Here is a 12,344-nt window from a genome sequence, read left to right on the forward strand (position 1 = left end):
GCTGCCCCTGCTCTTTGCCTCTTTGCCTTTGCTCTGTCTTGCCTTTTTTTTTTAAGGTAAAAAAGAATTGGAGACATCTACAACTTTGTGAGTTTTGAAAAGTCAGAATGGTGAACTACCAGAAATCCAGAAATGGAATCCCTGTGAGGATTTATCAGACATTAGATGGTGAGGAGTAAAGTCCCAAGTGATCTTCATTCCCACTGTAGCAGAGATGCAGACTCATCCACCACTTGGCCATGCCACATTTGGAAGTAAGCTGGGCAGGGTGAACACTATGGAGAAGCTGCCCTCCTTTCTATCCCAGGCTCCATCTAGAGCAGCACCTGTTGCAGCTGCTGAGATATTGATGCCCAAGAAGAACTGAATTGCCATCTATGACCTCCTTTTTAAGGAGGGAGTATTGGTAGCCAAGAAGAATGTCCACATACCAAAGCACCCTGAGCTGGCAAACAAGAATGTACCCTATCTCCATGTCACAAAGGCCATGCGGTCTCTAAAGTCTCATGGCTATGTTAAGGAGCAGTTTGCATGGAGGCATTTCTACTGGTACCTCCCCAATGAGGGCACTCAGTACCTCCAGGATTACCTTCACCTGCCTCCTGTGATCGTGCCTGCCATGCTCCACAGAAGTTGTCCTGAGGGCCAAGGCCCAAAGGTCTGGAGGGTGAGCGACCTGCCTGGCTTACTCGAGGTGAAGCTGACAGACATACGTACACTGCTCTCCCTGGCGCTGACAAGAAGGCTGAGGCTGGGGCTGGGTCACCAATAGAATTCAATTTAGAGGTGGATTTGGTTGTGGACGTGGTCAACCTCCTCGATGAAAACTGTAGAGATATGTTTCATATTGAATAAAATTTGGAAAAAAAGAAGCTGCCCTAAGTTTCCAGTGACTGAGGGTGGTATAGAGGTGAGAATGTCCTCAGGTATTGTGGGGAAATATTCGTAACTTCTGTTCTTGCTTTGTCTTTACAGTAAAGATCCCTTTATAAAAGTTAATTGTTATTAATTGGTCAAATGATATTGGAGTGCTGATCGTCTGTAGCTGTTTGTGTGTGTGTGTGTGTGTGTGTGTGTGTGTGTGTGTAAACACAACAGAATGGGGCTTGAGCTGATGGTAGCAGAGAAAATTACCTCATTTCCTCTTGGGGTACCCCTGTTGTTGTTTTGTTAATCCTTCAAGATGAGGTGATGTCTTGACTTGCCCATGAATTGCATTTAAGTGATGCAGAGTTGCACAAAGTTATCTTCCAAAGTCAGCAAAGTTCAGTGGCGAGACAAGTCAAGATGACTGGTATTGCCCCAGGTCGCAGTGGATGACCTTGGCATTTTTGATGCGTAACCGAACTCTATGCGCCTTACAGCACCTTCTTCAGCTGCCTTTATGGCCATTGAAACAAACTGTTCTCATCCACCCATTCCACCGGGGAAAGTCTTCACATGCTTGGGGTAGACACCCCCCTGAATCACTGACAAGTCTGAGGCATGTCAATTACCCTCAACCTGGATAGTCCATTTGCCAAAGTGGTTTTTACCAGGGTGTAGTACATGCTACAGCTTCTTGGAGCCACAGTTAAGAGTTGGTGAAGCTGAACACCAAAGGTTGATGAGCATTCCTGAAAAGGGCTTGACAAGCCCTCATGTCAGAGGTGCTAGTCCTGCTTGAACACCCCATATAACCCCGAGGGTACACCTAGAATCCTGAGGGAGAGATATAGTCAGTCTCACTCTAGAAGAGTGAATCGAGAGCTTTCTGTATACTTACATAAGTATGGGTTGAACTAGATGATACCCCAAGTTGTTAATGCTCTTCCCTTATTGGGGGGTGGAGTGGAGCCAAGATGGCAGAGTAAAGGCAGGGACTTGCTTGAGCTCTCTCTCCAACCCCTCCAAACACCTTTAAAAACTGACTCTAAAGAAATTCTAGAGCTGCAGAACCCACAAAAAGTTGGAGTGTAACAAATTTCCTGCCTAAGACAACTTGGAAGGTTGGCAGGAAAGGTCTGTCACACCTAGGTGACACAGTCCATCACAGGCTTTGCCAGCACAGCCCCAGCCCCAGCAAACCAGAAGCAGGCCTTGGGAATGACTGAACCAGCAGCTGCAGTGGCTACTTCCGCAGCTCTCAGCCCACAGATGGTAAGGAGTGTATGTCAAACAACTGGTGAGAAGGAGATTGCAGAGGTCTTTTTGCTAGCACTGGGGCAGGACTCTGTTGCTTTGTTCACACTTGGATCCAGGTTGCAGTCCTGGGTGGTGCTTCCAGGGTGAGGAGGAGCACTTAGCAAAGCAGATCTTGTGGCTATAGTGAAGGGAGACCCCCCTCACAGTCCCAGGGCAGAACAGAGTGCTTGTGGTTGCTCACAGACAAGAGCACAGGCCAAACACATCTCCTTAGATCATACTACCTTGGAAGAACTGAAGACTTACAGGTCCCTAGAAGTATCTCTGAAAACAGCAGCACAAAATCCTTGAAACTTGCGACAATATGCCTTCCACCTTGGAAGCAGAGCCTTACCTTAACAAAGAGCCAAAAAGTCAAAGAATGAATGAGCTTATACTTTGGAATGTCTACCTTTTCTTTATATATCCTAATACTACTGGTTGGGGCCCTCAGGTGTAGAATACATATATATGTATGTATATATGTAGTAGAGTCAGTATATATACACATATACATATATGCATGCACAAATACCCATATAGTGATGTGTTGATAAATATTTAGCAATACGCTCTCCAGAAAAAAAGTATACACAACACACTTTTAAGTTGAATGGCATTATTAACATTTTCTGTCAATTTCTTAAGTCTAGAACTGGATAGTCAACAAAACAATAAATCAAGCCCTGCCTTGTAGCATTTGTCAATTTCTGAGGTGTAAATGCTCATGCAGAAAATTTAGCAACTGGCTCTTTTGAGTTATTTTGAGCTGGTTCTAGCACATCTCTGCATATGTATCTACATATATACACTCACATACACATATATAGAATACATGTAGCTATATAAACTCAATCCAGACATGGGTGGATCTTTAGTCTTCTCTAGTCTTTTTGTATCATCTTTCCTGTGTAAGATGAGGGAAAACCTCTGGAGCCCTCTTTTCCTCCCTAGTTACTAGTATTCTTTTCTTCCTTTCCTATTTCCCCCCTGCATTCTCTAGTTAATTACTATACCACTAGGCATGCCATTCAGTGGTAATCACTTATTCTTTCTAGTAACTCAAATAGAAAAAGGAATGGGAAGTGTAAAAAGATCCCAGTACTTGCTCCATTGAAAACAATGGTATTATAAAACTTGAATCCCATACTGTATATTTTTTTATTATCAGATGGCCTGGTAAATCCCTTTTTTTTTTTTTTTTTGCTTTTTTGAAGCTCTCAAATGAAGATGTCCTAAAAAGTTGTTTATGTTCGCTTCCTACATTAACCACAAGATGGCAACATTGCACTAAATATGATATTTGAGCCCTTCCTCCCGAAGACTTTCAAACTGTTAATTATGTAATTTTTCAGTGTGAATAATTTTTGTTTCTAAATCTGTTACCTTATTTTTTCAATAATGTCAGATTTATCAGTAAGCAGGTAGAATCCATAAACTACATTTTTTTTTTTAAAGAACAAAAAGACAATTCTTTTCTCCTTGGAACAGCTTGAGTCAATTAGGGAAGACAATGTATTGTAAGATATAATTGTTCCGGTGATGGGGGCTGGTCATTTACATTTTTTTTTTGGTGAGCACGTTCATTAAGATGCCACTTTTGCGATGAGCTTTGGAAAAAAGTCATCTCTGCTTCCCATGCAGTTTAGAACATAAAATATTTTTCATTTGGAAGGGTTTCTTGATATCTCTTGGAAAATGAATATTGCACACAAGTGCACTGAGCGAGAGAGCTAAAAACAATTTGTAAACACAAGGAGAAGTTTACAGGCAGATGAATGAGAGTTATGCACGAGTCTCATTATAGAAACAAGGATTCAATAAAAAGCCAAGATTATGAGTGTATTAATTAGACGAATGGTTTAAAAACAAATCTATTTAAGAGCAGCTCATTAAATATTTCATTTTGAATTATTTTGTAAAATTGTCTTTGCTTTGGGACCAAAAAATATGAAGGGTTAAATTTTATGTTCAAGCATATCCCAGTAATATCCCATTTCCACATCTTAACACTTAGATTTTGTTGCTTTAGGTTTTGAAAGTGCCTTAGGGTCATCTGAATTTGGAAAGTCAGAGATTGGGGCACTTACATCTCAGAGGTTAACCCAAATAGAATTAAATTTCTCTCTTCCTCATTATCAGAATTGAATAATATTATCTTAGAACTGCCAGGACCACACAGGTCTGTTCATTCAATCTAGTGCCAATGTAGGAATCCCTTTGATGATATCTCTGGCAAGTGACCACTCAGCCTTAGCTCTAATACTTGGAAGAAACAGCTTCCTCTCATCTTGAACAACTCTTGTAGAAAGTTTTTCTTTGTACTGCGCCCAGTTTTGACTCCCTTTATCTTCCACGCATTGATCCTAGTTCTATCCTACGGACCATAGGATCATATATTTAGGCTTTGGAAGAGATCTTTGAAATCATCTATTTTAACCATTTTGTTTTGACAGATGAGGAAATGGAGGATAATGACAAAACACAGCAGACATGATGTGACTTACTCAAAGTTAAATAGGCAGAAATTGGCAAAGCCAGGATTTGAACCAAGTCTTCTGATGTTAAATTCAACACTTTCCCCACTGTACTATTCTGGATTGCTCACATTTGGGGGATTAGGAATCCATTGGAATAAACTCCAAAGATGATATGTAGCTGTAAATCATGGAACACCAACATCTTAGCAGAATCATAATTTTAGGTGACTGAAACAGGCAATGAAATGATGCATGGTGGGCATGAACAGCCTGCATTCTACCAATAATGATGACATCAAGGACATGGAGTAAATTTGCAGTCACCTCTAACTATCCAATTTTCCCCCTTTTCTCTTTCTTCTAATCCCCTCCCCCAACCCCCAAGCTTTTCTTCTGACGTATACGATCTGTATCACCTTGGACAAAATTCTGCATTTCTCTGAGCTTCAGTTTCCTCATCTGTAAAATGGGGGTAATAAAACTCATACTTCCTCTTTTACTTGTTGGTTGTAAGGAAACATATTGTAAACCTTAGAGCACTTAGACATGTGAATTAAAGTGATTATTAGTCTTCACTATAAATGCTCTAAATTCCTTCACCTAAGCTTCATATGATGTCACTTCCACTGCATTATTTTGTTCACCCTCTGGACAGGCTGGCTTGATTTTATATTCTCTTCCCCCACCCCCACCTCACTTCACAATTTCTCCTTCAGACATAGTGAAATGAGTGAGCTCAAAGGCCTAGATGTGAATTTATGTGAATCTAGTTATCAACCTCTCTGGAGATACTTGGAAGTTAAGTAAATTTGCCCAAGGTGATAGAAAGCTAGGACTTTGGCTGGGAATCTGCCTTCTAAAGGAAATATTCAGTTCAAGAGGCAGTCAGTGCTGCCTTCTCATACTCATTTTCTAGAATTAGATTTAAAAAAAAATAAAGTATCTCAGGACCGGGAGCATCCCGAGAGAATTTCCTAGCAAGAATATCTATGCTTCAGTTAAGCCATTATATCCAATTAGGATGTTATACATCACAATTGCTAGCATTTTTATAGTGCTTTAAAGTCTGCAAAGCACTTTTACATATATTAAGTCAATTGATCCTCACAACAACCCTGCAAGGTAGGGTACTATTATTTTCCCCATTTTACAGATGAGGGAAACTGAGGCACAGAGCGGTTGAGTAACTTGCCCAGGGTCACATAGCTAGTCAGTGTCTGAGGCAGGCTTTGACTTAGGTCTTCCTGACTCTAAGTCTTGTGCTCTATTCACTGAACCACCTAGCTGCCTATATATTATCTAGTAATTTACTAGTGCCCAAGTTGTGTTTTCCCCCTGGGTAGGAAATGTGATAAACAGATAGTAGAGTTCTGAGTGTGTTTAGACTGTGCTGGGACAATGGAAACCATCTTTGATGGGCAGTCAAGATGCTTTGGTTCTAGTTTCAGAGGCCAACTGGTCTAGCCTATAGCTGAATGAGACTTCTCTATGTAGGAAACCCAATGGGTGTCTGCTTGAGGGGAAGTGACCTCCAAGGCATCCTATCCTACTTTGGGTTAGCTCTAACTCTTATGAAATTTTTCCTAATATCAAGCTTCAATTTGCCTCTCTGAAATATCTAGCCATTGTTCTGAGTTCTTCTTTTAGATTGTAACCTCCTTGAGGGCAGTAACAGTACACACAATAAATGATTATTGCATTGGTCAATTAGAACAAGTTTAATCCTTCTTTTACCATGGTAGCACCTCTAATACTTGAACTTTAGACTTCTCAAGTCAATAAGCATGAATTAAGCTTACTATATACTACATGTTTTGCTAATTGTTAGGAATACAAATGAAGCAGCTAGGTGGCACAGTGCATAGAGTGCTGAGCCTGGAGTTAGGAAGACTAACCTTTCTGAGTTCAAATCTGGTCTTAGACACTTTTCTAGCTGTGTGACCCTGGGCAAATCGTACAACCCTGCTTGCCTCAGTTCCTCATTTGTAAAATTTGCTGGAGAAGGAAATGGCAAACCACTCCAGTATCTTTGCTATGAAAATTCCAAATGGCGTCATGAAGAGTCAGGCATGACTGGAGAACAACAAAAAAAGAAAAAAAAAGCCTCTACACATCTATTCATTTTACTCTGTCATAGAGTATCTAAACTCTCTCACAGATACCACTGTCTCCCAAGTAAGGCAACAGATTAGAAGAAAAAATGATATCTGAACCTGGAGAGAAAAACAGCATGAAAAATAGGCAGAACCATCCATGTCTCCTGTTTTGCGAATTGAGAGGATTTGTATTGTATGACCTTCAGGGGCCCTTTCAGGCTTAAGTGTTCTAACTTATGTATGGACCTAATTGTGTCAAAGCCTTCAATAGCTTCCTTTAACCTAACAAATAAAGTCTGAATTTCTCAGCTTAGCCTTCAAGGATCTCCATAAATTGGTACTCCCCAATTTTTTCAGCCTTAATTTTCCTTGCTTCCCCATCATATGTTCTTTGTCCTTCAAAGTGAGCTATTTGGTGCTCTGGAATCATGGAATCTTATAGTTGGAAGGCCATCAAATGCAATTTGTACTTGAATTGGAAACCCTTTTAGTTAGGGCTAGCATTTCAGTATCTCCTTAAGGTTTACAAAATACCAATGCTCCGTCCACTGTACTACCAACATCTCCAACAAGCACTCATTGAACTTTACTAGCTGTGTGACCCTGGGAAAGTCACTTAACTCTATTTACCTCAGGTTCCTAGTGAAAAGGAACTTCCTATCCCCCAAGGCAGCCCATTCCATTTTGGGAAGCTGAAAAGGTTAAGAAATTTTTCCTTGGGGCAAGCCAAATGGCCTCTCTGAAGCTCTTCATTTTGTTGTCTGTGGTAGAGGAGAACAAGTTGTTGTGAGGATCAAATGAAATAATAATTGTAAAATGTGCCTGGCACATAGTCAAAGCTACATACATATTAACTATTAGTATTATTATATAATATATAATATATATAATATTGATACTATCCTTGTTCTACTATATATGCTACCCTCTCAGTGGTATCTATCTTGGTAGATGAGTAGGAAGTTTTTTTTTTCTTTTCTGCCCTCTCAATTTTCAGCTTTTATAGTTTTACAAGACTCTAAGCAAGTATATTTTTATTGTCCCACAACAGATGCATTCTATTCTTGGAACAAGAGTCCATTATTCCTATATTTTAAACTGTAATGCAAAAATCCAAATCCCATCCTATCACATCAACTTCTTAACCAACTGTGTACTTTCCAAATCTTTTTTTTCTTATCTTTTATCACTGTAGTGATAAATGATACTTGTTTCTCTAAGACCTCCATTTTTTTTTTTTTTTTGCTGTGGACTTCAAATTCATAGAAATATTTGATGTTTCTTCTGATGGTATCATTTTTTCTCCACATGAATAATCAGGAATTGGTAGTGCTTGTCAGTTTCGAGTTCGAATTTTAGGAAGCTTTTCCATTATATCCTGAGCGCATTTTCTAGGAATATAGCAGATATCTCTACTATTCACGTCAGGTTGACCCATACTTGCCTCAGTGCCCCTCAACAGGGAGTCAACAACTTAGTGTTATTGGTCTCTTTTTCTTAGCATTAGGAATCATTTGCCTCCTGGCAGCATCTCTAGATATACATTACTATTCCTTGGAGCATAAGCAATCCTTACTTCCTAACCAGGCCCAACCCCACATTTTATGAAAGCTGATTATATAACCCTAACTATATGATTGTGATAAAAAAAGAAACAAAGGCCCAGTGGTCCTTTCCTTCCTTCATCACAATCCTCCATCTCCAATCTTCTGGAGTAGGTAAGGAATCTTTTTCTTTTTTTCTTTTCTCTCTGAGCTATCTCTTCTATCCTTTCAAGGAACTTTTTATATTACTTGAGCAAATTCCATCCTATACTGCCTACTAACCTTTACTTACTTAGGCTCTAGGCCTTAAATTCTCTCCTTACTTTTCTCATCTCTACTCTTTGAGATTCTACCCATCCTTAAAGTTCTAATTCAAATGACACTTTTCTTTGCTCTAATGGTGAAAGATTATTCTTTTCTTGGACTCCACATACTATGTTTTACCTTATATTTACTTTCATTTCATTTTTATTAGCATTATTGTGTATGTGTTCAATATGCTCTTTTAAATGATGATTTCCATGAAGGCAAGGATACTTCTCTAACCCATTTATATTTTTGATCACATCTTTTTGGTTTCCTTTGTTGATTCCTTTTCCTTCTCCAACTGTCCCAAGACTCTGTCATTTTCTCATTATTTAAAGACTCATGTCTCTTCCAAACTTTCCTGTTTCTAATGAAGGCGCCATGATCCTTCTAGTTATATGGATTGGAACTTCAAAGTCATCCTCAACTCTGTACTGTTTGTCATTGCTCATTTCCTAATCATACATAATCAGGTACTGCACTTGGATTCTAAGATTACAGTCCCCGATATGCTTTTTAGGGAAGTGAAAATGATACTACAGACTACAAAGATAGTAGGAGCAGCTGAGTTAGACCAGATGAACATAAAGGAGAGTTGTACTAGAGCTTACTGTTATGAGATCATCCAAGGACCAATATGTAAGGTGTCTAAAAGAGAAAAAGATTCTAAAGGCACGAAAAAAGATTTGGAAAAAAATTCATATAGAAAAATGGTGACTGAAAAAAACATCAACTACAAATCTAAAAGCTTACTTTCCTATTTGGAGAAAAAATTCAGGAGAATGATGCATTCACAAATAGAAGCTGTTCTCAAGGGAGGGTATTAGTAGGAAACAGGTGAGTTTTCACAATGAATATTCCTCCAGAGATCACATTTTTACCACCACAGAGTTGACTGAAAGATATAAAGAATATAAAATTCAATTGTGTTCATTATTTGTTGATTGTTAAAAAAGGATTCTGTGTAGCAGAGCAAAATATCACCCTAAATTCCATATATGTATGAATACCATTCATATATCAAAATTATTTAGAATTCCTTGGAATATATAACAAATGAAATTATATATCATTTTACAACTTTCTGATTATTAATACTACACAAGAATTAAAACAGGGAAATATATGTTCACCAAAAATATTCACTATTGCCAAGTAGGTGATCCAGTTGAGAATCCAAGTTAAGGCCTTAGGAATTTCCTATGGATGGTGAGGTCATCTACATGACCCAGCTTATGAATGACTTAATACTGCTTGTAGAACATTTCAAAGCCTTCTGGACGAGACCTTTAATTAACCTCCCAAAAATTTGATCTAACCATCTTCATAGAAAAAACCAAGTGGATGAAGAATACCTATTATTCAGATTGTGACAGGCAGTTAGATGAACAGCCTATAGAACTTGTCCATTAGTATATATACCTTAGACAGATGATATAAATAGGCAATGAATTGGGCCCAGAATCTAACAGGAAGAAAAGAACAGACTGGATTGTCTTTGGGAAATTTTAGAGATCCTTTAATGACCCTAAACTTTTCTCAGAAACAAAAGCCCATATTTTTAATGCCAATGTTCTATCATTGTTTTATGGCTATGAATCATGGAACACTGTAGTCTCTGAAGATTTAAAAATGAATAATACTCAAAAGATAATTGAGAAGGGGCATTGTGGGCATGAACAGTCTCTAATACAAATAAGAAACTAAGAAGAATTATAACAATGCAGGTGATCAAAGAAATAAAAGGTTGAAAAAGATTATCATATGAGAGCAAGAGATAACCACTTATCAGCCTATTTATTCTACTAGTATCTTTGCTAGAAAGAAAGGAAGGATCTGAGCATTCTGGGTAGACCCCATGTAGCAAACTTAGGTAAGACATTAACAAGATTTACATAGCATAGCCATGTATGATTGAGTGCTGGGGGTGGGCTCTATTAAAAGGAAGGGAGGACAGCTAATTCATGAGTTAGTTTATATTTCCTTAGATGTGTAACAAGGAGTGACTCATAGACTTTAAAATGTTTTAAGTACCCCAAGCCTTAAGAGACAAAGCCAATGAAGGCTAAATGAAAGTAAACAAATATCCACTTTATCTGAAATATTTTAAGGTTTGATTGCCTTTCTAGATTTAATATACATTTTCAAGACAAGACAGTTGATTAGAAGATGACTTCTTTCATACATAATATGTATTTCCATCACCATAGACTTTGACTAGCAGGATCTTATTATAATGGATCTGAGACTATGATCTTCTTCCTTGAGACAATTTTAGTTTGCCTAAAGAAGTCTTGCAGTAAACCTAGCTCTCCTGTCAGAACAATATTTTTTTAGGCAATTGGGGTTAAGTGACTTGCCCAGGGTCACACAGCTAGTAAGTGTCAAGTGTTTAGTCTGAGGCTAGATTTGAACTCAGGTCCTCCTGACTTCAGGGCCAGTGCTCTATCCACTGTGCCACCTAGATGCCCCTTGGAATAATCTTAATAAAAAAGATTTAACTTGTAAAAGATGACTTGTTGAAGGGGAGAGAACTATGGAAGAAGGCCCAATGGAAGGATTCTACTGACAAAGTTCTCCAATCTCAGGTTTAGCCTTTTTGTTTTTTGTTTGTTTGTTTTTGACCAGGAAAAGATCTTAGAGACAATCTAGTTCTATTTTCTTGTTTTAGAGATAAAACAAAAAACAACTGAATACAAGGAGATTTACTTGCTCAAAATAATGGTTCAGTTGCCTTTTTGAACTCTCTTAAGAATTAAAGAAAATTCATTAATTATAATTCTACATCTGTCTAGACTTTTATTATCAATGCTAATTGCCTACTTAAATAAGACATTGTGCCTTGATTATAGGCTCTTAGGACAGTAAATTGAGGCCTGCTGATTGGTCTCCTTGCCACAAGTCTCTCACCACTCTCACCACTCCATTCTCCATTCAGAGGTCAAATTAGTCTTTCTAAAGTGCAGATATCACTGTCATTCTCTTTCCCCATCCCACAGCATACACACTCAATAAACTCTATCCTATCACCACCAAGATTAAAAATAAAAATCCTCTGTTAGGCATTTAAAACCCTTCATAACCTGACCCTATTTATGTCTTTCCCGTCTTCTTACACATTACATCCCATCACATACTCTGTAAGACACTCCATCTCCTAATTCTGGGTTTGTATCCCATGCTTGAAATGTTCTCCTTTCTTATCTCTGCCTCCTTGACTTCTTTCAAGTCTCATCTAAAATCTTAACATCTATAGAAGCCTTTCCTGATCCCCACGATTCTAGGGGCTTTCCTGGATTGGTTATTAATAATTTATCCTGTATATATCTTATATATATATTTGTATATGTATGTGCATATGTGTATATCTACTTGTTTATATGTTTTATATATATATATACATATAGTTATTACATGTTGTCTCTCTTAGCAGACAGTGAGCTCCTTGAGGGCAGGAACTGTTTGCTTTTCTTTGTATTCCTGGTGCTTATTTTGCCTGACAATCAGTTGGTGCTTAGTAAACATTTATTGAGGGACTGGCTACTTCCATTTTAGAAGTACCATATGTAACTTTCATCCCAGGTGATCCAGACCCATTAAAGATTTTTGGTAGAATCACTCTCTGATCAAGGCCAAAAACTTTTAATAAATGACAAATGAATTCATTTTTACAATAGAAGTATACCCAAAAGCTCAATTCATGAAATTGCTCATTGGTTTTGTCTGTTGTGAATGTTGTGAAGCTTACCAAGTAG

General features: G+C 38.1%; 1 pseudogene; it reads left to right on the forward strand.

The window, feature by feature from the left end:
- Positions 1-214: 214 nt before the first annotated feature.
- Positions 215-824, forward strand: LOC114023787 (annotated as a pseudogene).
- The last annotated feature ends 11,520 nt before the right edge of the window (positions 825-12,344 follow it).

This window comes from Vombatus ursinus, unplaced genomic scaffold (assembly GCF_900497805.2).
Source record: "Vombatus ursinus unplaced genomic scaffold, bare-nosed wombat genome assembly UNPS02014818.1, whole genome shotgun sequence".
Taxonomy (NCBI): domain Eukaryota; kingdom Metazoa; phylum Chordata; class Mammalia; order Diprotodontia; family Vombatidae; genus Vombatus; species Vombatus ursinus.